The sequence below is a fragment of the Lepidochelys kempii genome, chromosome 2, assembly GCF_965140265.1.
Source record: "Lepidochelys kempii isolate rLepKem1 chromosome 2, rLepKem1.hap2, whole genome shotgun sequence".
Taxonomy (NCBI): domain Eukaryota; kingdom Metazoa; phylum Chordata; order Testudines; family Cheloniidae; genus Lepidochelys; species Lepidochelys kempii.
Window position 1 is genome coordinate 193,367,460 of NC_133257.1, and position 10,511 is coordinate 193,377,970.

Sequence of the window (10,511 nt, forward strand, 5' to 3'; positions counted from 1 at the left end):
AGTCCCTCCTCTGGGTCAGGTTTGCTCTGGTCCAGGGCATGCCCAGGTTCAGCAGCAGGGCCAATGTGGAGCAGCCAGGGGGACTTCCTGTTCCGCCCCTCCCCTTCTGGGGGGAGGAGTAAGGTTGGCCTGGCTCCGCCCACACAGGCTGAGAGAGTGGCTCCTCACCGTCTGGTTTGGAGGGAGACCACATCTGCTCCCTACACTGTCATCCCTGTAACTGGAACAACACAATAAAATATTAATCAGCATTTTAATGAATAAAACACACATTTATTTTGATGATCCTGTCAGCACTTTATCAATTTCCCACAAATATTCACAAGTGAAATTTTTGTCCCCAAGAACGTTTGCTGAAAACTGAAGTTTTATGAATACTTGTTTGAATATTCACAACAGCAATGTTCTTAAAGCCATTCCTCCTTTTCATAAAAGTTTCAGTGATCCAAACAAGAAGCAGAAAATATATATGTGAATTAGGTGGCCAGTTGCACACCACAAATAATGAATAGCCAAGGACAGAAATAATAGTTTATGAAGGTTGAAATGTGTTTGTGCAAAGTGTTCATAGATCCATTATGATTAACAGTCAATGTCTGTGAGGGTAACTTGCAAATAGAAAATAAAAGGACAAAATTTGTCAACATTTTCACTCCAGAACAGTTCATCCATCTCCAGTCATCACCCAAAAAAGGAATTTCATGATTGTAACAAAATTTTAGGGCATTGACAGTATAGGTATATTTCTATTAAGGGGCAGGTAAGCGTTTTCCTTAATACTAGATAACATAGTGGTTACCTAGATGAGATGGTATGAGTTTGCTGGTAGGTGACCACTGTGGGTATGTCTACACAACCAGTAGGTTCTTACAGCAACAAGCCTCAGAGCCTGATTCTACAGACTCAGGCTCCAAGGGCTGGCACTCTGGTGCTAAAAATAGCTGTACAGCTGTTTAGGTTCAGGCTGAAGATCAGGGTCTGAAGCCCACCTCCTTCCCTAAGCTTCAGAGTCCGAGCTCCAGCTTCTGAAGATACTGGCTGGATGGGTCCACAGCACCGATGCAGAAAGAGAACTGGCAAGCCATGGGATTTGTTTCCAATCTTAAATGAATACAAAAACCGTTTCTAGTTCACATGTCCCTATCCCTTACATGTGCGCAAGCATCCTGTCTCGAAGAGAGCAGAAAAATAGGGCTTGGTCCTGCAAGGTGGCCCCAATCCAGCAAAGTATATAAATAAATGGGGTTATTCATGTGCTTATAGTTAAAATATGCTTAATTGCTCTGCTGGATAGGGGCCAGAGTGCTTAGCACCTTACAGAATTAAGCCCATGATTCAGAAGTGGTTCTTGTTGACTCTGCAAACCCTGTTTGTGAGGCACAAAGCACAGCTTTGATTCCACACTGCTGCCCACCTTAAAGATTCCTTAAAGCTGTCTCTTTGGCCCGAGTCTAAAATCCTGGGAGGTACCCTTGAATACAGTAGCTTTTTGTGACTGGGAAACAATTTTCATTTGTCTCCAACTGTGAGTTAGTCAATTTGGAAGTGCGGCATCTGAAGAACAGCAGAACCATATATCAAAACAGCATACTTAAAGTCAAACCATTCTGGAAAAAAAAACCCAGGCATTATTTAGATATGGATCCCTTCCAAAAGGATACCACTGAACAATATTTTGAAGATCTGCACCAACAAAGGAACTATGTATGAGCAGAAGTTCCAGAGGCAAAACAGCTCTCTACTCCCTCTGTTGGTGAAAAGGGAAAAATGCTGCCATAGAGAGCTTCATTTGGTTGGACTACCTACCCACAATTCCTGCAGTGACACTTGGGGAGCCGCCATACCTAGACATGAACTTGGATTTGGGGGAATAGTGGGCTCCCAGAAAGGCTCAAAGAAGGGAAAGAGGCTCCATTTTGTGGCAAAGGACTGAGTTCTAGACAGCCAGGAGTCTAATCAAGGGTCCAAGTGCTCTTGGATCCCTTTTTGTGGGGATTCCATGTCAAGAGAAATACAGAGGGCAACAGCAGAGCTGAATGGACTCTGATGAGCCTCTGCTTCTGCAGCACCTTAGTAAGACTGAAGCACTAAGTTGAGTTACAGGGCGGTGCTTCCAGGCAAGCAGCTCCCTTGGGGCTGGACAAAGACCCGCAAAGAGATTACTGCTACCCACTGACCCATCAGTCAGTGGGTTTTGTTGGAGGAATGAGGTGATGCAGCCAAGGGACTATTTATTACCCCCAGTGGGTGACAAGGGAGTTAGATGAACGACTGCCAAAGTTACTGGGGGGGACGGTATTCTCCTCTTTATTTGCAAGTACAGTTGCCGCGTTTCCTCAAGTTCATGACTGTTCCCTTTAATAAAGATTTTCTTGTTTGTACACAGTCTCAGGATGCTTGTGAGTGGGAAAGATCTGCCTTTTAAGGGCACCCAGGGAGGGGGAGTTTAATTTTCCCAGTTTTCTGGGAAGTGGCTTGAGCCAGTTATATTATTTTTCAAGAAGGATCCTAGCTATAGTGAACCTGGCCCTTTTTCCTACCATTGACCACCTGGCAGAAAGGTTACACTCCCAACAGCAGCAAGTACAGGAAACATTCCAGTTTGATGTTAGTGCTCTAGTAGGAACAAAAAGTCAGTATCCATTCACAAGTCTCTCTCACTGTACATACCTATCCAGCCATTCCAACTCGTTTCCTATACTGTAGCCTTGTATGAGATTTTATACAATCACAGTTAGGTTTAGCTATGCAGTAAGTGACCCATAGTGCTCTCAGTTTTCATCATTTTTGTGTCTGTTGCATGACTAACTGTTCTATGGGCATTTATGTTAAGTATTCTGTTAACCTCTGTATACAAGGAGCAAATCTATCATTTGAAGCAGATCATAGCTACAAATATGTCTCAGAGACTGAACCAAAGGCAATTTAATCTATCAATCTTCTACATTTTGTTGGATGGGGAAAAAAAATCAAGGTATGTGATAAACTGTACACTACACCCATACTGTTAGAGGTTTGAAGCCAACCAATCAGTACTTATAAACTGTAAACATTCTGGACTTGCATGAGAGGAAAGTGATCAGGAACAGCCAGCATGGATTCACCAAGGGAAGGTCATGCCTGACTAATCTAATCGCCTTTTATGATGAGATTACTGGTTCTGTGGATAAAGGGAAAGCAGTGGATGTATTGTTTCTTGACTTTAGCAAAGCTTTTGACACGGTCTCCCACAGTATTCTTGTCAGCAAGTTAAGGAAGTATGGGCTGGATGAATGCACTATAAGGTGGGTAGAAAGCTGGCTAGATTGTCGGGCTCAACGGGTAGTGATCAATGGCTCCATGTCTAGTTGGCAGCCGGTATCAAGTGGAGTGCCCCAAGGGTCGGTCCTGGGGCCGGTTTTGTTCAATATCTTCATAAATGATCTGGAGGATGGTGTGGATTGCACTCTCAGCAAATTTGCGGATGATACTAAACTGGGAGGAGTGGTAGATACGCTGGAGGGGAGGGATAGGATACAGAAGGACCTAGACAAATTGGAGGATTGGGCCAAAAGAAATCGGATGAGGTTCAATAAGGATAAGTGCAGGGTCCTGCACTTAGGACGGAAGAACCCAATGCACAGCTACAGACTAGGGACCGAATGGCTAGGCAGCAGTTCTGCGGAAAAGGACCTAGGGGTGACAGTGGACGAGAAGCTGGATATGAGTCAGCAGTGTGCCCTTGTTGCCAAGAAGGCCAATGGCATTTTGGGATGTATAAGTAGGGGCATAGCGAGCAGATCGAGGGACGTGATCGTTCCCCTCTATTCGACATTGGTGAGGCCTCATCTGGAGTACTGTGTCCAGTTTTGGGCCCCACACTACAAGAAGGATGTGGATAAATTGGAGAGAGTCCAGCGAAGAGCAACAAAAATGATTAGGGGTCTGGAACACATGACTTATGAGGAGAGGCTGAGGGAGCTGGGATTGTTTAGCCTGCAGAAGAGAAGAATGAGGGGGGATTTGATAGCTGCTTTCAACTACCTGAAAGGGGGTTCCAAAGAGGATGGCTCTAGACTGTTCTCAATGGTAGCAGATGACAGAACGAGGAGTAATGGTCTCAAGTTGCAGTGGGGGAGGTTTAGATTGGATATTAGGAAAAACTTTTTCACTAAGAGGGTGGTGAAACACTGGAATGCGTTGCCTAGGGAGGTGGTAGAATCTCCTTCCTTAGAGGTTTTTAAGGTCAGGCTTGACAAAGCCCTGGCTGGGATGATTTAACTGGGAATTGGTCCTGCTTCGAGCAGGGGGTTGGACTAGATGACCTTCTGGGGTCCCTTCCAACCCTGATATTCTATGATTCTATGATTCTATGGACAAGCAGCAGAGTGAGTCAAATCTTGTGAAAGGCAATAAACAAAAGTCCCGGGACTCTGCTATTCTTTGATCAGACTACCAAAAACACTAATTCAGACAAATACATAATGTACTTATTTGTAAATAAAGACAAAGCCTTAGAATGAGGGTCTTTATAAATGTGCTGTGCATAGATTTAGATTCACTCTGCCAGATGCTGATGAACTGGTCCCATTGGGCAGATATTGGATACATGCATTCTTAGAAACAGCAGAATTCTCCAAACTTTTGGTTGCCAAGGTAATGGGTACAGTGCCCTGCAATAGAAGGCCAGCATCAACCATACTCAATGCTGCGACATCCAATCATAGTTGTGTCATCCAGAAAACCTGCACCAGAGTTTATGGATTATAGAATACTTACCTGTTCTAATTTCTGCAGAAGGTGATGCCAGATGCATGTGAGATTAAATCTACATTTGCTGCTCAGCAACACCACCACTCAGGGTATGTCAACACAGCAGGAGCTATGCATGAGCTAGCCAACCTGAGCTAGCCTGAATCCAGCTATCTGTGTAGACATATTTTAAGAGATTCCCAACTTGAGGAGACAAACTGTGCTGACACTCACTGAGACAGTGTAGCATGGTCAGCAGCTAGGGCTAACTGCCCAACTATGTACCCATGAGGCCAGGCAGGTTTGTGCTAAGGGAAGCTAGCCCCTCCCACTGCTTGCTGCTGCCCATGCCACCAGGGCTACACTACTATTTTTAGCATGTTAGCCTGATGAGAGCTCGTGCAAATATGTCTCCTCAAGCTGGGAATCACACCCCCAGCTCCAAGTGTAGACTTACCCTAAGGGTCAGATTGCAGTTGGCCCTGTGTACACATGCCGGGAAGGGGAGTGTACAGAAGGTGCTATATGCACCAATGCAGGGGACAACCATGATCCCAGTATTTCCACTCCCTGAGCACAAGGACTTAGGAAGTGTTAGTGCAGCCAAGGAGTATGAGTACAGCCCTGTCCACCTCCCTACTGGCTGGTGAAAACCAGTACTGAGATAGAGAGCGTAAGTGAATTAGTAAAGGTCACATAGCAAGATATGAAGGTGAAGGTGACAGAAGAAATCCTCTTAGCCCCACATTCAATCCACTAAACCATGTTGCCTATGTATGACAATCTGTTCTGGTTCAACAGGCTATAGAAGTAAATTTCACATGGAAATAAATGTAAGAGATACATCAAAGATACTTCTTCAACTGCCATCAAGAGAGAGTGAAACCTATGGTTCAGATTCCTCTAATGCAGCAGAGATATAGAACAGTTATCTCTATATGGTGTTTAAAAATGGCATTAAAAATGCACAAAACAAAATACAGTAGAACCTCAGAGTTATGAACTGACCCGTCAACCACACACCTCATTTGGAATGGGAAATATGCAATCAGGCAGCAGAGACAAAAAAAAAAAAAGCAAATACAGTACAGCACAGTACTGTGTTAAACGTAAACTACTAAAAAAAAATAAAGGGAATGTTTATAAAAAAAGATCTGACAAGGTAAGAAAACTCTTTCTGTGCTTGTTTCATTTAAATTAAGATGGTTAAAAGCAGCATTTTTCTTCTGCATAGTAAAGTTTCAGAGCTATAATAAGTCAATGTTCAGTTGTAAACTTTTGAAAGAACCACCATAACGTTTTGTTCAGAGTTAGGAACATTTCCTTCCTGAGGTGTTTGTAACTCTGAGGTTCTACTGTAAGTGCATTAAACTGTATTGTATATGCAATCAATAAAGAGACATAAGAAAAAAGAATCCCCTGCCACAGAACCGTTCAGAGATTTACATGATGAATCCTGAGCAGATGTTCCTTTTGGATGCAGAAAGAGGCTTATATCAATCTAATACCATGACTAAGTAAAACTTTCCACAACCTAAAAGAATGAATAGGTGGATGGTAATGACAATAAGCTAAAAAGACAGCAAAACTGAGGGACTCAGTGATAGTCTGCATCAACAGATGTTCAGTAACCCTGTGATAGACAGTATTAAAAGAAGCTTCACTGTGTGATGAAGTGACTGTCTTATGATATATTAGCAATTAGTAAGAAGGAAAGTATGAAAGTCTTGTTGCTACATAAATTATCTGAGACATTAATGTCAATTATAGACTTGCTGTAAGGAGCAGACACTGGTGATCATGACAATAACTATGTTTTAGTGTCATTGAATATTCTCAGGCAATCACACAAATCAATCCTTTCTTGTCTACTCTTAGCACATCACCTCATCCGGTGACTTAGTTGATGTTTCTTTGCTATTTTTTGTGTTCATTTAAAAGGATGACACAATGATAGATTTAGTAACAGAGGAGGGAAACAGTCCAGCAGAATTTATGGTACCACAAAAATAGGGATATGTTGACCCAGGACGCAGCGGATTCCATGAAATATAGCCTCTCAGGGCAGCCTGTCCTATGCTGTGCTGAGCACCCTCAACTCCCAAGGTCAGTTCTCATAGTTCTGCACATGCTCCGCTTCACACACCACATTGGAAATGATATGAGCTGCATTCTCCATCTGCCTTGTCATACCAAAGCATGCTAGGGTTAAACAAGTCCCCCAGCACTGTGAACAGCCCTTAGTGAGACATGGGTGAATGGGATATTCATGGGTGCAGGTGTTCTTTCTTTCCAAGTTCCAGCTCCATTGTCCTCTCCCGTGGTGTTCCTGCCTCCCACCATCTATCTCACTGGGGGGTTCTTCAGCCCTTCTGTGCCCTGTCCCATCTCCCTACTCCTGAATCAAAGTCTCTCAATTTCCTGGTCTCCCTGGCAGGAGCTGCCTCTCCATCCCTCAGCCATTTGCACCTGTTGTGCCCCATGAAGACTTCCTCCTGCTCCCCATTCTCAAACCTGCTACTGTCCCAGCCTGTCTGACCTATTCTCTCTCTGTCTGACTAAGCCTGTCTGCCTCTATCCACCATTATTCTCCCCCACATCCAAGTCTGCCTGTGCCTGAATCCCCTATTCTCTGAGCCTTTCCTCACACATAGGCTGTTTTAATAATAACACCCCTCCCCCCCGTGTCAAGTGGGGGAATGATTATATGAGAAACCAACTTACTGGTCTGCAGGGGTCCCTGGATGATATTGAATTGGCACCGCTGAGCCCTTTGCAGGATCCAGCACCAGTCTTTCAGTCAGGATTGCTGGGGGGCAGTGGAGCTTGTTAACATATATAATTATTGTATATATTCACTTGACTCTTGCAGCCCAAAATCTAGTTGCTTGAACCTGGAAGTGATGCACTCCTCCCAGCTGCACTGGGATGCACTGAAAAGATCCTGACTCCCCTTTAACAATGAATAAATTCTCCTTAAGCCCCCAGGATAAATTGCAGGACTTTACTGCCACCTGTACTCTGCGTCATGACTCATGAGTATATTAACAAAACAACTTATGGATGCAGGTACAGGCAAGGAATCGCCTACTGTCCTTTTCTATAATACATTCCTTCCATTCTATCCATCATGTACTGCAAGTTGTTTAGTTATCTTTATGTCCAGGAAAAAAAGTCAGTCAACCAGTATGTGCCGTCCATCTTGTGCACTGAATGAGACAGGAGTCCTGGGAGGAAAAAATAGTACATGAACATGTAATTAGACACTGAATATGTACAAGGGGATGAATTAAGGTTGCACAGCAAACATAAATATAGCATTCTCTTTCAAGTGCTTGACTTTGCAACCTAAATAATCTGCTTTTAACAATTTTTGTGAATAATTTCCTAGATTTTTTTTTAAAGGATGAGGGTAAAAAGAACATCTATTGTTCGTAACTGTAAAAATCCCCTTCTTGTCACCAGGAGCCTTTGAACCCTGATCACTGCCTCAGAGGCTGCTACTACTTGAGCAACAGGATTAACAACATCAGTGGGTGACAGTCAAGAAACCTGAAATGATGCTTGTTTGGGGTTTGGGTTTTTTTAAAAATAAAATAGTTTGAGATTTTCAAGGAGAAGAAAAAACTAATTTATCTTTCCTAAAAGTGACTGCTTCTAACAGAAGAAAAGGGGTGGTAGATCTTCTGCATAGTGATAACAAGTGAAGAAGATCTGGTGCAATCCTGCTTTCATGCACTCCACCTTTTGTCTCCTTTGTCAGAATTTCTTTAGTTTATTCATGAGATCCCCGAGCACAGGATTTTAGCACAGATTTTCTGCCGACTTGTGGTGGAAAAATATTTTTCTTCCAAAATTCTCATGATTGTGTTGTAGCTTCTAACTACCCAGCTGAATTCTTTAGTAAAATTCTGTATAGCTTGGGGGCAAAACTGTATATATGGAAACCTAATTTTAACAGGTGATATTGACTTTGATTTTTGAGCTTCTGTGGGAATTCTAACAAGACTAGCTTAGAACTGTCTGGGGCTGACTGCCGCTGCATGAGGTAAAATATTTGCAGCACATCAAGACACAAGAAGCTCTTTAAAGTATACTATACTACTAAAAATAGATAATTTAGTCCAAGCAAGACAGTTTGGGGCATATAAGATGTAGAGATCTCAGTGGTGTTACAGAATAAATATTTTGTTTATTTTGGCTATATTTTACTTTAAAAAATATAATATTCTGCCTGTATTTTAAATGCAAACTAATAGTAAAGTAACCACATGCAGGTTTACCATTTACCACATGCATTTACCATTTCACTTTTAGCTAAACACTTCAGTACAGATGGAAGAAATACTGATGACATTGTTTCAAGCCATCACTTTAAGATCACCCACTTGTAATTCTGAGTGAACACTGAAAATGATAGAGCCAAAACATTAGAGAGAATTTCATTTTTATTCTATTAAAAGTATTTCTCCGGCAGCACATTCTAACTCTCTGAATTCCCCCTGCAATTCCAGCTGACTATGATATCCTTCAATCATGCATGGTTTTGTTGTGCATTGTTAAACCACTGCTTCATTCTCGCCAGACAGCCCTATCTTTTGGTAGCAGTAGAAATTACAGTTACATATAGTACTATTGTATACATAGGTGCTGGAACTAGGAGTGCTGGAGGTGCCGCTGGCTTGAAGTCGTTTCCATTATATACAGGGTTTACAGTTTGGTTCAATGGCTCTCAGCTCCCCCACTGTACAAATTGTTCCACACCCCAGATTGTATACACTTATGAAGCATTTGGCGGTTCCCCAGTGTTAAAGTAGTGATGTAAATGTAACATCCCTACTAGCCCAAATTATTCCCATAGATGGAAAAAAATGAGGGGACTGAAACCTCTTCAAATTTCAATTTCAAGACCTCTCAGTTAATTGTTCCAGTGAGTGAGTGATGTACATGAAGAGGCATGGCGTCAGGAAGCCACTGTGGAGATAAGGGAAGCACTCCACCTGCTCCAGGCCACCTTTACAAACCCCAGGGGACATGCACACTCCCAGTTCCCCTAACAGCAGTGCTGTCATGGGAACCCAGCCTACAGCTTCTTCCACAGACATGCTCATAAAGGGGGTGGTGTGCCAGTGTGCAGAGCAGCCATATTCTTGTCCTCTCCCGCTTCTGACAGCCACTCGCTCCAGAAAAAGTGATAGAAGCAGCTACCGCCTGTCTGACCTGTTTCCTTCTTGGCTTGTGAAAGAGAATGGGGAACATCTAGGACAGAGGTGAGCAAACTAGAGCTCGCAGGCCACATCCGGCCCACGGGACCGTCCTGCCTGGCGCTTGAGCTCGTGGCCCGGGAGGCTAGCCCCTGGCCCCCCACCCCTCGCTGTTCCTCCTCCCCCACTGCCACAGCGCTGCATGGGCAGCGCGGCTGGCTCCGTTCGGGCAGCGGGGCTGCAAGCTCCTGCTGCTCTGAGCGGCATGGTAAGGGGGCAGCGGGGGGAGGGGGGGAGGAGGGAGGGGAGGGTGTTGGAGGATAAGGGGCAGGGGGTCCCAGGGGGCAGTTAGGGGACAGGGAGCAGGGGGCGGGTGGATGGGGTGGAGGTTCTAGGTGGCAGGGGACAGGGAATGTGGGGGTTGGATAGGTCGTGGGAGTCCCGGGAGGCCTGTCAGGGGGCAGGGGTGTGGATAGGGGTCAGGGCAGTCCAGGGACAGGGAGCGGGGGGGTTGGATAGGGGGTGGGGTCCCGGGGGGCGGTTTGGGGCAGGGGTTCTCAGTAGGGGCATTCAGGG